This window comes from Choloepus didactylus, chromosome 22 (genome assembly GCF_015220235.1).
Source record: "Choloepus didactylus isolate mChoDid1 chromosome 22, mChoDid1.pri, whole genome shotgun sequence".
Classification (NCBI taxonomy): domain Eukaryota; kingdom Metazoa; phylum Chordata; class Mammalia; order Pilosa; family Megalonychidae; genus Choloepus; species Choloepus didactylus.
The window spans coordinates 13437353-13460026 of record NC_051328.1 but is presented as its reverse complement, the minus strand read 5'-3'; the positions used below and the strand labels follow the sequence as shown (position 1 = coordinate 13460026).

The window sequence follows — 22674 nt, the reverse complement described above, 5'->3', positions numbered from 1 at the left end:
TTTCTTTTACATTGAGATCTTTCGTCCATTTTGAGTTAATTTTTGTGTAGGGGGTGAGGTAGGGATCCTCTTTCATTCTTTTGGATATGGATATTCAACTCTCCCAGCCCCATTTGTTGAAAAGACCATTATTACTCAGTTCAGTGACTTTGGGGGCCTTATCAAAGATCAGTCAGCCATAGATCTCAGGGTCTATCTCTCAATTCTCAATTCGATTCCATTGATCTTTGTGCCAGTACCATGCTGTTTTGGCAACTGTGGCTTCATAATAAGCTTCAAAGTCAGGGAGTGTAAGTCCTCCCACTTCGTTTTTCTTTTTTAGAGTGTCATTAGCAATTTGAGGCATCTTCCCTTTCCAAATAAATTTGATAACTAGCTTTTCCAAGTCTGCAAAGTAGGTTGTTGGAATTTTGATTGGGATTGCATTGAATCTGTAGATGAGTTTGGGTAGAATTGACATCTTAATGACATTTAGCCTTCCCATCCATGAACATGGAATATTTTTCCATCTTTTAAGGTCCCCTTCTATTTCTTTTAGTAGAGTTATGTAGTTTTCTTTGTATAGGTCTTTTACATCTTTGGTTAAGTTTATTCCTAGGTACTTGATTTTTTTAGTTGCTATTGAAAATGGTATCTTTTTCTTGAGTGTCTCTTCGGTTTGTTCATTTCTAGCATATAGAAACATTACTGACTTATGTGCATTAACCTTGTATCCCGCTACTTTGCTAAATTTGTTTATTAGCTCTAGTAGCTGTATCGTCGATTTCTCAGGGTTTTCTAGATATAAGATCATATCATCTGCAAACAATGACAGTTTTACTTCTTCTTTTCCAATTTGGATGCCTTTTATTTCTTTGTCTTTCCGGATTGCCCTGGCTAGCACTTCCAGCACAATGTTGAATAACAGTGGTGACAGCAGGCATCCTTGTCTTGTTCCTGATCTTAGAGGGAAGGCTTTCAGTCTCTCACCATTGAGTACTATGCTGGCTGTGGGTTTTTCATATATGCTCTTTATCATGTTGAGGAAGTTTCCTTCAATTCCTACCTTTTGAAGTGTTTTTATCAAAAAGGGATGTTGGATTTTGTCAAATGCTTTTTCAGCATCTATTGAGATGATCAATTGATTTTTCCCTTTCGAGTTTTTAATGTGTTGTAATACATTGATTGATTTTCTTATGCTGAACCATCCTTGCATGCCTGGAATGAACCCAACTTGGTCATGGTGTATGATTTTTTTAATGTGTCTTTGGATTTGATTTGCAAGTATTTTGTTGAGGATTTTTGCATCTATATTCATTAGGGAGATTGGCCAGTAGTTTTCCTTTTTTGTAGCATCTTTGCCTGGTTTTGGTATTAGATTGATGTTAGCTTCATAAAATGAGTTAGGTAGTGTTCCATTTTCTTCAATGTTTTGAAAGAGTTTGAGTAAGATTGGTGTCAGTTCTTTCTGGAAAGTTTGGTAGAATTCCCCTGTGAAGCCATCTGGCCCTGGGCATTTATTTGTGGGAAGATTTTTGATGACTGATTGGATCTCTTTGCTTGTGATGGGTTGGCTGAGGTCTTCTATTTCTTCTCTGGTCAGTCTAGGTTGTTCATATGTTTCCAGGAAATTGTCCATTTCCTCTACATTATCCAGTTTGTTGCCATACAGTTGTTCATAGTATCCTCTTATAATTTTTTTAATTTCTTCAGGATCTGCAGTTATGTCACCTTTTTCATTCATTATTTTGTTTATATGGGTCTTCTCTCTTTTTGATTTTGTCAGTCTAGCTAGGGGCTTGTCAATCTTGTTGATCTTCTCAAAGAACCAACTTTTGGTGATATTTATCCTCTCTATTGTTTTTTTGTTCTCTATGTCATTTATTTCTGCTTTAATCCTTGTTATTTCTTTTCTTCTACTTGGTTTAGGATTGGTTTGCTGTTCATTTTCTAGCTTCTTCAGTTGATCCATTAGTTCTTTGATTTTGGCTCTTTCTTCCTTTTTAATATATGCGTTTAGTGCTATAAATTTCCCCCTTAGCACTGCTTTTGCTGCATCCCATAGGTTTTGGTATGTTGTGTTCTCATTTTCATTCGTCTCTATATATTTAGCAATTTCTCTTGCTATTTCTTCTTTAACCCATTGATTGTTTAGGAGTGTGTTGTTTAAGAGAATGTGCTTTGAATAATTTCAATCTTTTTAAATTTATTGAGGCTTGTTTTATGTCCCAGCATATGATCTATTCTGGAGAAAGTTCCGTGAGCACTAGAAAAGTATGTGTATCCTGGTGATTTGGGATGTAATGTTCTGTATATGTCTGTTAAATCTAATTCATTTATCAGATTGTTTAGGTTTTCAATTTCCTTATTGGTCTTCTGTCTGGTTGATCTATCTATAGGAGAGAGTGATGTGTTGAAGTCTCCCACAATTATTGTGGAAACATCAGTTGCTTCCTTTAGTTTTGCCAGTGTTTCTCTCATGTATTTTGTGGCACCTTGATTGGGTGCATAGACATTTACGACTGTTATTTCTTCTTGCTGAATTGCCCCTTTTATTAGTATGTAGTGGCCTTCTTTATCTCTCAAAACATCCCTGCATTTAAAGTCTATTTTATCTGAGACTCACAGACACTTCACATAGACCTAAATTCCTTGACAAAAACTGTCTCAAAACCACACACCTGGTGAACAGACTATCTGGAAACCTGGCCCAGTAGTGAACAAAACAAGCTTGTATCTTTTAATTTTACTCTTGGTTCTTCCTGTTCCAGGACTTGAGTATCTGAAATATTCACGTTTTACTCAGGAGACAAGGAACTGCTAATTTTCTTGGGGGACAGTAAGAGTTGTCACTTCCTGTTGGTGCTTTAAAGCATAGATCGAAACAAGGAAACAATTTCATTGAGTTCTAGTCGTCCTCTTGAACACCTACTTCATCCTTCCCAGTCCAACAGTTGGATAAAAGTAAACTGCTCCCAAAGCGTTCCTCAGGAAGCTAAGTATAGAACTGCCAAATGATCCAGCAATTCCATTACTAGGTATATACTCAGAGGAACTGAAAGCTAAGACATGAATGGGCATGTGTAAACCGATGTTTATAGCAGCATTAATCATGATTACCAAGATATGGAAACAGCCCAAATGTCCATCAATGGACGAGTGGATAGGCAAACTGTGGTATATAAACACAATGGAATATTACCCAGCTGTAAGACACAACAAAGTCACGGAACATATAATAACATGGATGGATCTTGAGGACTTTATTTTGAGTGAAGTTAGCCAGAAACAAAAGGACAAATACTGTATGGTCTCACTAATATGAATTAACATTAATAAGCAAACTGAGAATGAGAGCTGGAGAACACAGGTTATCAGGAGATAGAAACAGAGTAGAGATCAGGCTGAAGAAGTATAGAATGTTCAAAGGATTGATTGTATAGATCCAGAAATAGACAGCATAATACTGTGTGATGGCAGCACAATATTTTAAGTACAATGAACAAAGATGTCTGTGAGTAAGGCTGAAAAGAGGAGGGCTAGAGGAATGTATGACACCAAAAGGAAAGTTAGATGGCAAAGACTGGGACTATATATCTTAGTGAAACCTAGAGTGGTCAATGATGGTGACTAAATGTACAAATATAAAAATGTTTTTACATGTGGGAGAAAAAATGAATGTCAACCTTGCAAGGTGTTGAAAAAGGGATGGTGTTGGGGAAAAATATAATCAATGCAAACTGGATTCTATGGTTAACAGTAACATTGTAATATGCGTCCATTAAATGTAACTAAGGTAAATGTCTATGAGAGGGGGATATAAGGGAGGGGTATGGGATTCTTGGTAGTGGTGCTGTTGTCTGACCTTACTATTGTATTATGTTGTATTATAATTTTTTTGTCTTTTTTATTATTCTTTAAAATTTTTTGGAGTAATGAATATGTTCAAGTGCTGATTGTGGTGATGAATGTGTAACTGTATGATGATACTGTGAACAATTGATTGTACACTGTGGATGATTGTATGATATGTGAATATATCTCTATAAAATTGCAGGGAAAAATATAAACAGAGGGATACAAGTGCTGGAGAAAACATGGAGAGAGGGATATACCTATCAACTGTTGGTGGGGAAGTAGAATGGTGTAGCCTATCTGGAGGATAGTGTGGTGGCTCCATAAGGTCCTGCAACCTCATTATGGGGTATATACTTGGAAGATCTGAGAGCTGTGACACGAATGGCGGCAGTATTCACAATTTGCAATGGAAAGAGGCAGCCTAAGGGTACACAGACATGAACAGAATGGTGAACTGTGGTGTATGCATACAATAGAATACTGAGCAGCTGCAAGAAGGAATGAAGCTGTGAGACAGCAACTAGGTGAATGTATCTTGAGGACAGCATTTTGAGTGAAGTAGGCCAGAAATGAAAAGAGAAACATTATAATGCCTCACTAATATGGACTAACTATAATGTGTAAACTATGAGAATTGAATCTTAGAACACAGCTTATCAGGGGAATGCTTATTGTAATGGTCCCTAGACTGCAAGCTCTTAAAGCAGTCACATCTATTCCTGAGTTGTAATATTTATCTCCAAATTCCGAGATGTTGAGCTCTTTGTGTATAACCTGGTTGTTCTCTGGAACTTTGGGTATTGGTGTGACACCTGAAACTCAGCTAGAACTCGGCAGCTATGAAAGTCAGTATAACTTCATACAGCAACTGTTCAAAAAGCTAAAAAAGAGTCCAGACTTCAATTAGATATGAATGAAGCAGATCTGGTTAGGACTAGGGCAAATCAGGCCAAAGGGTAAAGGACGATACTGACTATGTTTTAAAATGTCAACTTCTGTGTGAGACCAAGGGAAGAGATGTTTATATGGTGCAGGATCTATACTTTCCGAAGCACACTAAATAATTTAACTTGTACCATCAGTTTATTCAAACAGCATAATTACATGGAACTCTAAATAGGAAGTGAGATCAGGTAGGTTTGTACAGATTAGTGTGAAATTCCAATACATCCCAAAGTAATTTGTGTAGAGAATAAAAATATATTTGTAGGTCCATCCTGAGGAACTGTGGGAAAATGTGGAGATGTTGGACTTTCCCACCTGGGCTATTGCTGATATTCTTACAAACATTGAGGACTAATTGTAGGTGGACCCCTCGATCTTGGGGCTTGCTCTTATGAAGCCTATTACTGCAAAGGAGAGGCTAAGCCCACTTGTAATTGTGCCTAAGAGTCTCCCCCAGAGAACCTCTTTGTTGCTTAGATGTGGTCTCTTTCTCTCTCTAAGCCCACTCGGCAGATGAACTCACTGCCCTTCCCCCTACATGGGATGTGACTCCCAGGGGTGTAAATCTCCCTGGCAACTATGGGACATGACTCCTGGGGATGCGCCTGGACCCAGCATTGTGAGATTGAGAAATTCTTCTTGACCAAAAGGGGGAAGTGAAACGAAACAAAGTAAAGTTTCAGTGGCTGAGAGATTTTAAATGGAGTTGACAGGTCACTCTAGAGGGCATTCTTATGCAATACATAGATATCCTTTTTCACTTTTCAGTGTATTGGAATAGGTAGAAGGAAATACCTGAAACTGTAGATCTGTAACCCAGTAGCCTTGATTCTTAAAGATGACTGCATAACTATGTAGCTTACATGGTGTGACTGTGTGATTGTGAAAACCTTGTGGCTCACACTCCCTTTGTCCAGTGTATGGACAGATGAGTAGAAAAATGGGGACAAAAACTAAATGAAAAAATGGAGTGGGATGAGGGGATGGAATGCTTTGGGTGTTCTTTTTAACTTTTATTTTTATTCTCATTTTAATTCTTTTTGGAGTAAGGAAAAGGTTTTAAAATTGATTGTGGTGATGAATGCATATGATGGTACTGTGAACAATTGACTGTGTACCGTAGATGATTGTATGGTATGTGAATATATCTCAATAAAACGGAATTTTATAAAAAAGGTATGTGTATGGGGAAAAAATGTCCAGGAATTGGACACTGAATTGTTAGCTGAGAGGATCTGGGAGAGGTAGAGTGGCGAGTGGAAGGGGTGGGGACTTGCCCTATTTAGAGACGTTCATATTGTCTTATTTTTTTCAATAAGTATTTATTATTTCTGCTAAAAATGAACATGAACTAAGGTACAGTTATCAGGACAAGTGATCTATTATGTCTACTCCCATTTTATAATGATAAAACCACACCACCTACAGAAAGGAAAGAAGGAAGGAAGAAGAAATGGAGGGAACGGAGGAGAGAATGGAAAAAGGAAAGGAGGGAAGGAGAGGGGAGAAAAAGAAAGAACACACTGACAAGCATCAGCTTGGAGAAGGGAAGACTCATGGGACACCTGCAAACCTCTGGTGGCACAGTGTCCACTCCCTGCCCCATGAGAACGGGCAGTGCCTCGAATGCATTTCTCTTACCCTCTGTGCCAGTTTGGATGTATTATGTCACCCAAATTCCATGTTCTTTAATGCAATCTTGTGGGGGAAGACATATTAGTGTTGATTAGGTTGGAATCTTTAGATTAGTTGTTTCCATGGAGATGTTACCCACCCACTTGTGGGTAATACCTTTGATTAGATTATTTCCATGAAATATGGCTCCACCCATTCAGCGTGGGTCTTGATTAGTTTACAGGAGCCCTATAAAAGCTCAGACAGAAAGAGCTCAGAGCAGCTGCAGCTAAGAGAGACATTTTGGAGAATGCTACTTTGAAACACAACCTGGGAACCAAGGAAGAAGACACTAGCCATGTGTCTTCCCAGACAACAGAGGTGTTCAAGATGGCCATTGACCATTCTTCTGCGAAGGTACCCGATTGTTGATGCCTTAGCCTGGACACTTTTATGGCCTTAAGACTGTAACTTTGTAACCAGATTAACTCCCTTTATAAAAGCCAATCCATTTCTGGTATTTTGCATGATGGCAGCATTAGCAAACCGAACACCCTCCCCTCGGGCTTGGCCCTAGCCAGGCAGTGACACACTGTCGACATGGGAAGCAACAAATGGGAGCGTGGGTGAAGATGCAGATGATGACTACACAGGGGATGCATGGTGCCAGGGAGCAGCTTTGACCCCAAAAGTCAACAGATGCTCCCACCAGTCCCAACTCTATACCAAGATCTGCCTCCTCTCAGTTATGACCATTTCAGCATTTCAGCCACAGCCTGGCACTTTCCAAGCCCCTGGAACTCCACCCCCCCCCCCCTTTTTTTTTTTGAAGCACAGGTTCTCCAGTTTGGGGAATGGGTAGAAATTCTAGGTCACCTATTTCAGCAGCTGTGGCCCCCAAGATGAACTTGAGTTTGCTGCTTCTTTGCCCTGAACTGCAACCTCTGAGCTGGCTCCTCTGCCCTCTGAGTGAGGTGTAGGGAGAGAAGAAAGGGTGAGGCCTTGGCCCTGGGACCCTCGACCCTGGGCAGCGGCATCTCAGACTCACAGACACTTCACATAGACCTAAATTCCTTGACAAAAACTGTCTCAAAACCACACACCTGGTGAACAGACTATCTGGAAACCTGGCCCAGTAGTGAACAAAACAAGCTTGTATCTTTTAATTTTACTCTTGGTTCTTCCTGTTCCAGGAGAGAAAGATTGGACTTGAGTATCTGAAATATTCACGTTTTACTCAGGAGACAAGGAACTGCTAATTTTCTTGGGGGACAGTAAGAGTTGTCACTTCCTGTTGGTGCTTTAAAGCATAGATCGAAACAAGGAAAACAATTTCATTGAGTTCTAGTCGTCCTCTTGAACACCTACTTCATCCTTCCCAGTCCAACAGTTGGATAAAAGTAAACTGCTCCCAAAGCGTTGTTTGATGTAGGCTGCCAGGCCCTCCGTGACCTGTCTCTGCTCCCTGCGTTCTCTCTCCCCTCCTCCCACTGCCCCCTCACTCACACGCTGGGCGTGCTCCTGCCCCGGGTCCTTTGGACTGGCTATTTCCTCTGCCTGCAACACACCTTCCCCAGGTATTTGCACGTTTCCCTCCCTTCTTCAGGTCTTTGCTCCAATGTCACCTCCTCGGGAGGCTTCCCTGACCATCCTCTTTAGAACTGTATCCCACCCAGCCATCCAAACCCCTTTCCTGGCTTTATTTTTCTCAGGAGCACTTGTCATCTTCTATCAGATAACTTATTTTGTTTACAGCTTACCCCAATCTGATGTAAACTCCATGTGGGCAGGGATTTTTATCCATTTCATTCACCATTGCAAGCCCAGCACGTAGAATAATTACTGCATTTGACTCTTCACAGGGCAAAGTTTTGCATTATGTATCTAAAGTCTTATAAATAGGCTAATGATTCCACCCAGCTCATCCACATCTAGGAATTTATCCCTTGGGAGTAATCACGATGTGTGCAAAGATTTAGTTAGGAATGTTACAAAAGCAAAAACACTGGAAATAACAACAGCTGACATTTCATTAACATTTATCATGAGCCAGATCCTCTTCTAAGCATTTTATATGCATGAACTCTTTTACAACATCACAACAACCCTATACCCCACATATTAGTGTCTGCATTTTATAGACGAGGAAAGAGAGACAGAGGGGATGGGAGAGGATGTGACAGAGCTGGGATTTGAGGCCAGGGATCTGACTCAAGAGCCCACACTCTTAACTACTCTATGGATTAAATAATCTATGCTCCAACCATGCCAGGGCAGTCAACGCAAACATTTAAAATGAGGTTGCAGATGAGAGATTTTTGTCCCTGGGCATTTTGGAGTGGGGGCATGGGCCCCTCCATACAAATTGTGTGTTCGTTCATATTTCTGGGATATCAGAAATATCAGATTCTCAGACACCCAGGAACCAGGGATGTAGGATAGTTCTTCTACCCTAACAAATTCATGTCAGCATATCCTACCCTTGCCTTGTTGATGCTATTTTAGCACAGTCTCTCTCTTTCTCTAAAAAATCTCTGAAAAATAGAGATTGCTTTTAGCTGCAGCAAATCCTTGTCAATACTTCAGTTTATTATTTTTTTAAATCATGTTTTTTATTGTAGCATATAACATATATACATAGAAGTGATAACTTTCTAAATGCACGTTAACAAGCAATTAGAGAGCAAATTTCAAAGAATGTTATGGGTTATAGTTCCACAGTTTCATTTTTTTCCTTATTGTGAACATAACCTATATACAAAAAGGTGATAGCTTTCAAATCACAATTTAACAAGTAGCTATAGAACAAATTTCAAAGGATGTTATGGGTTACAGTTCCATCATTTCAATTCTTTTCTTCTAGCTATTAAGAAAAAGAAAATTATATAGAGATTCAGTATTCATCATCCCTTGTTAAATTCCATCTTGTCTGTTTCTACCCCTTCCTTTGGTTTAATCACTTTCCCAATCTTCAGGGATGTCTAGGCAGTGACCACCCTAATTTGTTCATGTTGATAAGGGGTGTCAACTATATGAGAAAAGGGAACACATCTGGTTGATGTTCTTGAAGAGGCTATTGCCTCTGGATTTGGGGACTTAGCTGGCATAGAAGTCCTCTGAAGGATTTATGTTTCTGAAGAATAAACTTAGTGAGTGAAACTTTTAGAGTCTCAGTTTTTAGAACAGTTTTAGGTTTAGAGAAAATTGTGCAGAATGTACAGAGTTTCCCATATACTGTCCCACATAGTTTCCCCTATTATTAACATCTCACATTAGTATGGTGCACTTGTTATGAAGAACCAACATTGATCTATCATTACTAGCTGAAGTCCAGAGTTTTCATTAGGCTGCACTTTGTGTATACAGTTCTATGGGCTTTGGTAAATGTATACTCTCTTGTATCCACCATCATAGTATCATACAGGATAGTTTCACTGCTGTAAAAAAGCCCTGTGCTCCACCCACTCATCTCTTCTCTCCACCCAAGCCCCCCAACCTGTGACAACTGATCTTTAAAAAATTTTTTAAAACAAACACTTCCCCCTCCCTATCTCTTCCCCCAGTAATCTCTAATTTGCTTTCTATCTGTGCACTTTTGCTATTTCTAGTCATCTCTTGTAAGTGATATCATACAAATTTTGTCCTCATGTGACTTGCTTGTTTCACTGAGCACAGTGTTCTCATGGTTCTTCCATGTTGCTGCATGTCTCATAACTTCCTTTTTTTTAATGGCAAATAATGTTCCATTGCATGTATATAACACATTTTGTTTATCCATTCATTTATTGATGGACTTTTGGGTTGTTTCCAGCTTTGGGCTATTTTTTTTTTATTATTAAATTCAGTTTTATTGAAATACATTCACACACCATACAATCATCCATGGTATACAATCCACTGTCCACAGTTTGATAACACAGTTACGCGTTCATCACCACAATCTGTCTCTGAACATTTTCCTTACATCAGAAAGAACCAGAACAAGAATAAAAAATAAAAGTGAAAAAAGAACACCCAAATCATCCCCCCATCCCACCCCATTTGTCCTTTAGTTTTTATCCCCATTTTTCTACTCATCCATACACTAGATAAAGGGGGTGTGATCCGCTAGGTCTTCACAATCACACTGTCACCCCTTATAATCTACATTATTATATAATTGTCTTCAGGAGTCCAGACTGCTGGGTTGGAGTTTGGCAGTTTCAGGTATTTACTTCTAGCTATTCCAATACATTAAAACCTAAGAGGTGTTATCTATATAGTGCATTAGAATGTCCACCAGAGTGACCTCTCGACTCCATTTGAAATCTCTCAGCCACTGAAACTATTTCGTCTCATTTTGCATCCCCCTTTTGGTCAAGAAGATACTTTGAGTCCCACGATGCCGGGTCCACATTCATCAGCTTTGGGCTATTTTGAATAATGCTGCTGTAAAATTGGTGTACAAATATCTGTTTGTGATTCTGTTTTTACTCTTTGGGTATATACCTCGTAGTGGGGTTGCCAGGTCAAATGGTAATTCTATATTTAACTTTTTGAGGTATAGCCATAGTGCTTTCCACAGTGGCTGTACTATTTTACATTCCCACCAACAATGCACCAGAGTTGCAAATTATCCATATCCTAACACTTATTTTATATATTTTTTTTAAATAATAGCCATCCCTGTGAATGTGAAGTGTTATCTCATTGTGATTTTAATTTGCATTTCCCTAATGGCTAATGGTTTTGAGCACCTCTTCATGTATCTATAGGCCATTTGTATTATCTTCTTTGAAGAAATGCCTATTCAAGTCCCTTGTCCATTTTTTAACTGGGTTGTCTTTTTGATGTTGAGTTGTAGGAGTTGTTTATACATTCTGGATATTAAATTCTTATGTGATATATGGTTTGAAACTATTTTTTCCCATTCTGAAGGTTGTATTTTCACTTTCCTTCAATGCACAAAAGTTTTAAATTTTTATGAAATCAAATTTATCGTGTGTGTGCGTGTGTGTGTGTGTGTGTGCATACTTTTGGTGTCATAACTAAGAATCCATTACCAAATCCCAGGTCATGAAGATTTGCCCCTATGTTACCTTCTAAGAGTTTTATAATTTTATCTCTTATAGTTAGATACTTCATCCATTTTGAACTGATTTTTGCATATGTTGTGATGTAGGTGTCTAACTTCATTTTTCTTCATGTGGATATCCAGTTTTCCCAGTAGCATCTGTTGAAGAGACTATTCTTTCCCCACTGCATGAACTTAACACCGTTGTCAAAAATCAATTGGCCATAGATGTGGGGGTTTATTTCTGGACTTTTCATTTTGTTCCATTGATATATTTGTCTATCTTTGTGCCAGTACCACACTGTTTTGATTATTGTTGCTTTATGATACAATTTGAAATCAAGAATGGTGAGTACGCTAATCCTGTTCTTCTTTCTCAAGACTGTTTGGCTATTTGGGGCCCCTTGCAAGTCCATGTAAATCTGAGGATCAGTTTTTCCATTTCTGCAAAATAGGCTGCTAGAATTTTAATAGGGATTGCATTGAATTTGTATATTGCTTTGGGTAAGATTGGCATATTAACAATGTTAAACCTTCCAATACATGAACATAGGATGTCTTACTTTTCATTTAGGTCTTTTTGACTTCTTTCAGCAGTGTTTTGTAGATTACATTATACAAGTATTTTGTATCCTTAGTTAAATCTGTTCTACATATTTTATTCTCTTAGATGCTATTTACTTATCTCCTCTTTGGATTGTTCATTGCTAGTGTCTAGGAACACAACTGTTTTGTGAGTGTGTGTTGATCTTGTACCCTGCCACTTTGCTGAATTAATTTATTAGTTCTAATAGTTTTCTTGTGGATTCCTTTGAGCTTTCTATGTATAAGATAATGTCGCCTGCAAATAGAGATAGTTTTACTTCTTTCTTTCCAGTTTGGATACTTTTTATTTCTTTTTCTTGCCTAATTGCTCTGGCAAGAACATCTAATACAATACTGAAGAGCAATGGTGAAAGCAGGCATCCTTGTCTCATTCTTGATCTTAGGCAGAAAGCTTTATGTCTTCACCATCGAGAATGATGTAGTTGTGGGTTTAGTATGGTCTTTTAAATATCTTTCCTTCCTTTTTTTTTTATCTTCCCCTTTCCAAATAAGCTGCCCTCTTCTTGCTCTCAAACCATGTTAAGAACCATATTTTCATTAAAAATTCATATATACCTATAAGCATACTAAAGGACTCAGATAAATAGACCATTTTTTAACAGTTGTCACTTTTGAGTGATGGAATTAAGGGTGTTTTAAAATTTCTTTTTTGGTCTTATTTGTATTCCAATTTTTTGCAAAGAACATGAATTAATTTTGTAACTAAACTTTTTTTTTTTTTTTTTTTTTTTTTTTAAGAAAAAGGCAGACTTTGGGAAGATAATTTGGTAGTAGCTCTCAAAATTTTCAATGCATATACCCTCTGATGATCCAGCAATTCCACTTCCAGGAATCTGTTCGACAGAAATCCTTGCTTGTGAGCCCAAAGACATAAGTACAGTGACATTCATGGTAGTATTGTGTAAAGTGCAAACTGCCCAAATCTTTCAGAAGGTGAATTTTTAAATAAAACATGGTATCTCCATATTATGAACAAACCATGCAGCTGTTAATAAAACAACAAGGTAGGTCTGTATATTCTGACAAGATATATTGTTAGGTGAAAGAGAGCAAGTTATAGAACAGAATGTACAATGAGATCCAATATCCATGCAGGACTTCCGTGTATAATTGTAAAGATGTTGAAAGGGTCCTGGAAGGAAGGTGCCCGTTTGTTTTCGGTGGTCACCTCCAGGCAAGGCACTGGGAGCTGGGCCTGGGGCATGGGAGGAGACAGTGACGGAGACTTCATGTTTTGTTCCAGATTATTTGAATCTCTTACAACTTTGTATGCATGGACATATATTATTTATGAAATCAATTAAAAAGCACACAGTACAAATACAAAGAGTTTTAAAATAATAATTTAAAAAACTCACCAAACTCCACAATTTGTTTTTTCCTTTGGACCATTAAGCAGCTCCATTTTCAAGCTGACATGAAGCCTCAGTAAGGGGTCATGGATATTGATTACTGTTAGGATTAGAAACAGACTCAGTCACCCACAAGGGAGAATAGTTATGTAAATGGCACACTGCTATGCCCCAAGCAGGAACAATAACCGTGAAGATATTGGAACAGTGTGGAAATTAAGTGACAAAAGTCAAGTGGAAAACTGCACATGTGCTGCTGGGCTCACAGCCAGGGGGACACAGGCAGGCCCGGTGATAAAGGCGGAAGGGCACAGAGGGCTCTTTAAGTGAGGCAGCATTTTAGGGGAATTTTTGGCTTATCTTTCTTTTCACATAATGTTTTAATCATTACCCAACTCCATCTTCGCTCAGACCCAACTGTCCCCAGTGCTTTCTCTTTGCAGGTCTGATGCTCTGCACCTGGAAGTCATCTGGACTCCTGCACCCTCCCACTCCCCACCTCCAGGTGTCACCAATCCTCTGGGGTCCTTTGCTTCTGCTCATCTCCATCGTTGCCTCCCTAGTCCCAGGCACCTTCGTCTCCCACCTCCATCATCACAGTAGCCGCCCAACAGGCCTCTCTGTTTCCAAAGTGAATCCCTTACTGACCCCAGCTATTCCTACACAACAGCCAAAACAGTCCCCAACCTTGTGAAAAGGTAACTCAGAGCATGTCACAAACCCTGTCTCCCCATTGCTTTTATAACAAAATCCTTGTCCTGACGGTTCTGGCCTCTGCTGACCTCAACAGCCTTTTCTCACTTCCATCTCTTCCTCCATCACCTGGTTCCGACCACACTGGCCTTTCCCGTCCTGGACACCTGTGCTCTGTCCCACCCCAGGGACTTTGCACCTGCTGCTGCCCCAGCCTGCCCACTGCAGAGCTCTGCATAGCGGCTGCTCTTCCAGCCTCCCTGATGGCCCCATCTAAAGTGCCCTCACCCCTTGCCCGCCGGTCTCCCTATCATACTAGCCTTTTTATCTGCTTCATAGTTTTGTGGTTATCTGGAATCATCTACATTTTTACTTGCATATTCCCAATCTCCCCCACCAGCCAACATTATTGGGGGGCGCTATTGTAAGCACTTTACATCAAACCCATTTAGTGCTCCCCCAGACCCTATGAGACAGGTACAATCAAGATCTTCATTTCCAAGATGAGGAACGTGAGGCATGGACGTTAGTAATTGGCCCTAAGTCACACAACTCTCAAGCTGGGATTCAAACCCAGGAGGCCTCAACTCAGAACCTGGGCCCTTAATTACCAAGTCATCCTGCCGAAAATTCCTGAGATACGAACTGACACTTGACTTACTTTTTGAAGCTTTGAATTGACTTGAGGAGCTGCCAGTGGACTTCATTGGGCAGCTGGACCAGCAGGTGCCTATAAGACATGCATGCGTACACACACACACACACATACCCTTTTACTCTCTGTGGTGATTTGGGGGCCAGGATTTCGCTTATTTTTCCTGAATCTATGATAGAACAGACCATGCTTTCTGTTGACTCTCTCAAAATGCTGACTCCATGAACTCATTTCCCTTCTGTAATTCTCAACTGGGTTCCGCTGCCTGAAGGAGCCCGGTCCTGACACCTGTGGAACTGAAACTCGGGCAGCACCTCCAGCTGCAAAAAGCAGGATACTCAACGCCTATTGGGGTTCTATTTTTATTAAAGCCCTGTTAACTTGTTTCTATCAGAGCAATTAAAATGTCGAGGCCTGATGCTCTGCCAGCGCTGTGGAGGAGGTGGTTTTTGTGTGAGCGGCTGTTCTCAGGCAGAGAACTTTCTTTTCAAAAGGACCCTGGGGGGTGGGAGAGGGGTTGAAGTCTCCAACTATCCTCAGCCCCAAGTTGGGTTTTCTTGACAGATAATTTGGTAACATTCTCTGCAGCTAATCTTTTGTTAACTGAGGTTGAGGATAACATAGTATCCCATCTACTTTTCTTTTTTGCCTGATTTTGTAACTCAAAACCTGTTGAAAGGCTTTCAACCTGCTGCAGTGAGTGTTAATTCATTTCATATGTTGTTAGAAATGAAGTTTAAACACTGCCTGTGGCACTCGGAGGTCAAGTGTGAAGTTTCACTAGGCAGGGCTGTAAAGCTGCATTTTCGTCTCTACTTTTGCACCTTAAAATCAGCTCACCCCACATCTGTGGGCCTCATCCTCATTCTGTACCAGGCACACACCAGTCTCACAACTCTGTGCATCTTAACACTGGGACAAATTCTGGAGCTTGATGGCTTTCAACTCAGAGGAACGTCTACTGAGTACAAGGCTCATGTACTTTGTGCTCTGGGGGATCCTGTAAGTCTGTGGTGGGGCCTGAGAATTTGTATTTGTAACAAATTCCCAGGTGATGCTGATGCTGCTAGTCCAGGAACCACACTTGGAGGACCACTGCTATAGGACACACACACACACACACACACACCACACACACACACACTCTGATTTGGGAAGGTGCTCCTGCCACAGGCTCGCAAGGCAAACTGCATGGCCCCTCTTGGCATCCTGCTTGTGGTGCTCTAATAATGACCCCCCACCCCATCCAGCAGCTCCGTGTGCAGGGCTGGGTCTGTTGTAACAACCCGTTGAAGGATCTGGCCCCTCCTAACTTTCCTCCATCTCATCTCCTGGCATTTCGCCCTTGTCCTCCACGCTCCTGCTGCTCAGGCCTCCTTGTGTTCCTCAGAACAGGCCGAGCCCCAGACCTCACCCTTTCCTGCCTCAGCGCCTTGGCACGAGCTGCAGTCTCTGCCTGGAATGTGCTTCCCCAGTCAGCCCTTCATTTAGCTGACTCTTCATCCTTCCTCAGAGAGGCCTTTCCTGAACACGCTGTCTAAAGAAGGTCCCCCACTTGTCCCCCTTCACACAGCCTTTAATTCACTTCACCGATCTTATCACCATCTGCAGTTATGTATCACTGGGTTATAGTCAGTCTCCCTTTTAGAATACTAGCACTGTAAAGGCAGGGAGAGATGACCGCTCCACTCCCCATTGTAGAAGCTGGCACAGGGTAGATCCCCATCTGAGTAGGGAATGAATGAATGAGATCAGTTTCTGCTCTCAGTGAAATCCACATTCAAAGAAGCCACAAATCAGCCAAGCCTGCCCTGCAGGGAGCTGGGTGAACTGCATGGCCCTTCTTGCTGTGGACTCCCGTCTGCCAGGCCAACCATCAGCCCCCAGCACTTGGCTTTGAAGCAAGGCAGAGAAGGTGGGAGGTGAGGGAGGCAGCGGAGTTTGGGGAACAGCCAAGGTTGCAGATTAGACACACATAATCAAGTCCAGAGGGCCGCACTGTGTTCTGCCAATTGAGATACCAGATTAAACAGGCCAAGGGCTCCTGGGGCAAGATGCCGTACGAAATAACTTTTCAAAAATAGCAACATGCAATCTCAGGAATGAGCATGAATTGTCAATGACATGAGCAGTGTTTTGAAACAGAAAGAGGAGTCCTATTTATGTTGCCAATAATGGTTATAGGACATGGATATAGATTGGGACAGTTCTTCCAAAGGAGATGCTTAGACATGGTGATTTCGGTGGAAGCTGTTTGGGAAGGACAAAAGCTGAAGCGGGAGACTCCCGGTGGTATCATGGGAGAGGGTGGCCGCATGGTCTGGCTCACTGGACAGTACAGCAGAGAAGTTAGGAGCTCGACCTTCAGAATCAGCCACCCCGGGGTTCTAGCCCCAAGCCCACCGCTTGCAAGCTGTGTGACCTTGGGCGAGTTACACAACCTCACTGAACCTGTCTCCTTCTGCCTAACGGGAGGTGACAGTAATTTACCTCTTAGGGTTGTTGTGAAGACTAAACGAGGTCATTCATATAGAGTGGGTATCGGTGACTGGCAGAGTAAGATCTCAAAAAACAATAGCTATTATTGATGCCACTTTTCTATTGAGGAAGGCACACTACATCCTTGTGCCTACTTTTCTTTTCCTTTTAAAAGACAGGTTAGGAACTTTTCTACTCATCAGAAGATACAAAAAAGAAAATTAAAAGACAAGTCACAAACTGGGAGATTTTGTGTACACAGAAAACTGAAAAAGGATCAGTATTCAGAATAGCCTATAGATTAGTAAGTTAAGGATAAATGACCCAGTAGAAAAAGGGGCAAATCACATAAACAGGCATTTCACAAGACAGGAAGCATGAATGGCCGATGAACACAGGAAATGATGATAACTCTTCATCAGTGCTCAGAAAAATGCACATCAGGATCACAATGAGATACTATTTTATACCCACTGAATTGGCAAAGATTAAGAAATCCAATAATGGGAATTCTTATACACTGTTGATGGGAGAGTAAATTGGTACTTCACTCTTATGTCTTCACCCCAGAGAAACTCTGACACAAAAGATCTAGATGTGTCTAAGAAAATGCACCAAGACATTGCTTGTGATAGAGGGGAAAAAGACTGGAAACAAACCAAATGTCCACTGACAGGAGAATGCACATTGAAATTGTGGGTTATTTCCACAATAGAATATTACACAGCTGTAAAATGAACCACAACTACATGCAATAGCACAGTTGAAAGTTATAAACATAATATTGAGAGGAAGAAGCAAGGTGCAGCAGACTGTATGCAGTATGATATTTTTACAAAGCTCCAACGCAAACTAAAATAATAAACTCATTAGATATAAAAAGCAAGGGGATAATTAAAAAAACCCAGGACAGTCACTAGGCTGGGGGTAGGAGTGGAGGTGGCAAGGGAATGATGCAAGAGGAGCACAGACACAACTATATTCTGGAATGTAAATGAGTGGAAGTTTATGGATGTTCTTTTTTTTTCTTCCCATTTTTAATTAGAGAAGTTGTAGGAACACAGAAAAAGCATGCATAAAATACAGAGTTCAGAGTTCATGGGTGTTCATTTCTTTATAACATATAACATATATAATATATATAACCTACATATATATTACATCTATTCTTCTGCATGTATCAAATATAACATGATAAAAAGTATTTTTAACAGTGTGTTCTAGTTAACCCTTAAGGCCCCATCAGCTCTAAACTATGATCTCTGAGCTATTTATTGCCTAGCAACTACCAGTTTAGGGCAATTTGATAACAAACTCTCTGTAACCTCCAGCTTCTGCTTATTTTGGTAAGCAGGTGTGTCAGTGTCTTTGAGGCCTCTGAAACAAATTCTGGGCACAAAACCCAGAGCAGAGACTGGAGGTTGGTGAGAGGACACAAAAAGAAATGGGTGAACTGTGGCTGACCCAGCTCCCCGCCCACCCCCAGGTTGTGAAAACTGTCTAGCCTGCCCCTTCTCACACTTTGGCCAAGGTCAGGCAGGAAATGAGTGGGCCATTAGGCAGATGCCAACTTATCATCCATTTCATTTCTAGATGGGAACAGGACCAGTGTCACTAAACAAAGGCATCCCACAGAGAACACTGTCAGGCAGCCACCCCTGCCTTCATCTGTTTCTTTGGTTTCCCAGCCTTAATGACCATCTCAGGGGCCTGAAGACATAACCTCTTTGCTGTGAGATGCGTTCTGTGATATGGGTCTCCTTTGTTTCTCAGAGGCATCAGGCACACAGACAACACTGAGGAGGTGGGTATGCCAGAGCAAGACAATGCATTCATCTTCATTCAACTCAGCTAAACACTTTGTTCCCTCCATAGATACATATGCAACCACCCGAGACACATTTCCTCCTTATGGTTTCTTTGTTTTATTTGCAATGGCAAAAAAAGTCTTCAGTCACAATGGTCTGTGGGAATAGCATTCTTTCAAAACGGAATGAGGTTTTCAATTTTTCTTAATTTAAAAAAAAATGCCTTGAAAACTGGAAAACTTGATTTTCACAGCTGGCCATACATGAACATAATGTTATCATGTTATATGGTGAGTGCCCTCCCACCCCAGCCCTAAAAATCTGAAATATTCTAAAAATTCAGCCACCAGGATCTCTGAGATGTTGCTCAAGATCCGAGCTGACCCAAAACCTGATAAAATACTTCCTGGACTACTCAGTTATTTGAAAAGAAGCACTCTATTTAATATTTACCTGGAATCTTGGATAAAGACATAGGAGTGAACATGAAATGCTAAATTAGAAAATGACAGTACCCTTCAAAACAATTTTTAAAATGTTCTGCTCCTGAACCAAAGAGATAGCCAAGTGCCAAGCCCTCTTGGCTCCATTAAGATAAGACCACTCTGGGAACAGCTGTTGTCATCTCTTTCCTCCAATGAATCTGGCAACACCAGCTTTTAATTTGCTTTCTTCACTGTTGAGACTGTCTCCAGTTTTTCTTCAAGCCTCAAAACAAATTCCACACCACACTTTTCCTTCAAGAAATCACACCATCCTTCTCTCACCTGCCTCATTTGTTACACTTGAATCTATACTCCTTGGCCACCCATTTGCTTTTCTGCTTCCAAAGAAAAGAAAATGTCCTCAGGGAAGAATTTTAGTTGCACAAAGGGAAACATGCAAATCAAATGGGAATCAAATAAATTTCTCAAGGGTGATGCAGGAGCAGAGAATGTCATAAAGGGTTGACACTGCTTTGTTTTGTTTTTTTTGTTTTTTTTTTAATTAGCCATAGGTGGGAGATGTTTGCAAGGACTAGCTGGTTCTGTGTGTTCCTTTTATGGATCCTGGAACACTAGCAGTTCTCAAGCACTATTTTCAGAGCTGTGCTGACACTTGTTAATAATGTTGGTGTATAAAGTCATGCTTGTTTTAAACTCATTTAGAAAATTAGCTAGTGTGTGTCAGTAGGGAAAGGGAAGAAAAGCAAGTTATCCCTATCAGAGAGAAATTAAGCTAAAAGGTTTAAATAAAATGAAAAGAAGACTTTCCCATCAGACACAAAAAATGGGAAAAAGTGAAACTTTCAGATGAAAAGCAAACACTCTCTCACTTCTTGATAAGCTTATCAGCAGCTTGCTTCTGTGCAAGCACTGATGGTCCCTAGTTGGAACCCAGTTACACACCCCAACGCAATGACAGCTTCCCAGTAAGTGTACCTTCTGAAATCAGTGTAGGGAAGAATCTGTTATTTTGCTTTCAAAAACTGCATCAAAAAATGATTGCCCCCTAAATGCAATGTGGGATTTTGGATTGGATTCTGGAACAGAAAAGAGTAATTAATGGGAAAGTGAAATCAGAATAAAGCCTGAAGTTTAGTTAATAGTGTATGAATGTTAATTTCTTAATTTTGATCAGTGTACTACGATTGTATAAGATGTTAGGGAAAGCTGGATGAAGGATTTATGGGAAATCGCTATACTATCTTTACAACTGTCTATAAATCTAAAATTATTTCAAAATGAAGTTTAATTAAAATGATGCACCTTTATTTGACTTGATTTCTGACAGACAGTAGAGGCCTTGAGGCTGGAGTTACAGCTGTTCCTGGACTTGGCACAGACCGCACCGGAGAGGAAGCCATGCTGTAGATCAGCATCACATTATGGCGTTGGAATAGCTTGGCCACAAAGCAGTCCCCCAGCTTCAAAATGTGAGTAGCAATGTTCAGAGCAGCAAGGAGTTAGGCTTGCATGTACCCATCCACATCAAGGAGGCCAGTTACATTGGGAGCCCCGTCGTACACCACTAGGAGGACAGGGCAGGCCTCAAAGAGCTGGGTGGTCTCCTGGGTAGTGGACAGTTGGGTGGTGTCCCTCTTGACCTGTAACATGCCTGGCAGTGGAGCCACAGCCTGCAGGTCCATGGTCACCACGTGGCAAGAACCCAAGCCCGTGGCACATCTTGGAAGAGTTGGAATTCCTCACTGAGCTGGAGCAGCTTGAAGGTGCTGCAGGCACACTAGCCACTCTCCTTGGCCAAGCAGTAGCGGACATCCCGTTTGTCCTTGGATATCTGTCCCATCTCAAACACTCTGTTTGCACAGGGACTGCTGACAGTAACCTCAGCTTTCTAAGCTGGGAGAAGCAGGAGGAAGGAGGCTGGTCTGAAAGCAGCCCGAGCCTCAGTGAGAAAGCAAAAGGGTGGGAAATGGGAAGGCTGCAGTTTGTGCCCTCAGTTGACCCGAGTCCCTGTCACGCGAGTCTGAGGGCTGAGGCAATGTGGCCTGCTTGGCAGTGCCGAGCAGGAGGCCTGTGCAAGGTCTGCGCCCAACCTGAATGTACAATGCGAGTCCGTCCTCTTGTGTCAGCATGGCTGGTCATGGAATCGTCTCTTAAAAAAATTGTTTCGATGTGTACTTAATGTTAAAATTATAAGTTTAACTATGCTTGATGAGAAATGTTGAAATAAAGGTTCTCAGAGTAATTCTTATAGTTAGTGTTACTCCAGGTATAGATTTTTCTCTTCAATGCAAATATATCTACTTTCAGAAACACACACAGAGCCTCTGAACAGTCACTTTCTTTTGTCAAAGTCCAAAACCTGCTTACTTCAAACTTAAAGATGAAAAGCTCTCTCGAGGTTTCTTAAAAGATAGTGGAACAGAGGAGACTGGACAGACTCAGCAGAACTGACTTCTGTGTCAATTTGAGTGAGTCACTCAGTACTTCTGCACTCCTGTTTCACTACTTCAGACAGTATTCTAGAAACTTCTTAGGTCCAGTGGTACTGGGAGATTAATGAGAAGCTCTATAAGATGCTCAGAATTCCCTTAGGGAAAAGTAGAAAATTTTATTAAAACAAGAAACACAATCTCAATTTTTCTTCTTTTACAGTGGGAATAAACAGTAAGGAGTGGGTAGGGACACTACTGCCCCTCCAGGGCCTTTTCGGCTATCACAATGATTAAGAATTTATTTTTATGAATTTCATTTCAGAAAAAGGTTGGTAAACTCTGGACTTTGGATTCAGTGCTCAAAAGTCACTTTGTCAAAGAGGACTCTTCTGATCACACTGTTTAAAATAGCAAATTCTTCCTTCATTCCCTTAACCTTTTTTTCCTTAGTTCCTGGCACATACCACCTTGGGACAAATTAAATAATTCATTTGTATACTACTGTCTTTTCCCTGTGATGTAAGCTTCACAAGGGCAGGCATATTGAATGACAATGAAGAGCGATGTGATGAGGATTAAATAATGAATGTAAAGGCCTCAAAACTGACCACGGGCTTTGCTCAACTAAATGTAAGCCGAGTTCTTGCATAGCCAATTAGAGTATCTAGCAGGTTTTGGACTTTGGCATGAACTGTTGTCAGATGTAAATTTTAAATAAAAAAAATAATAAAGTTGGTTATACAAAAAAAAAAGGT

At 40.7% G+C, this 22674-nt stretch overlaps 1 pseudogene; it reads right to left on the bottom strand.

The window, feature by feature from the left end:
* Positions 1 to 19431: 19431 nt before the first annotated feature.
* LOC119518814 lies at positions 19432 to 22674 on the bottom strand (annotated as a pseudogene).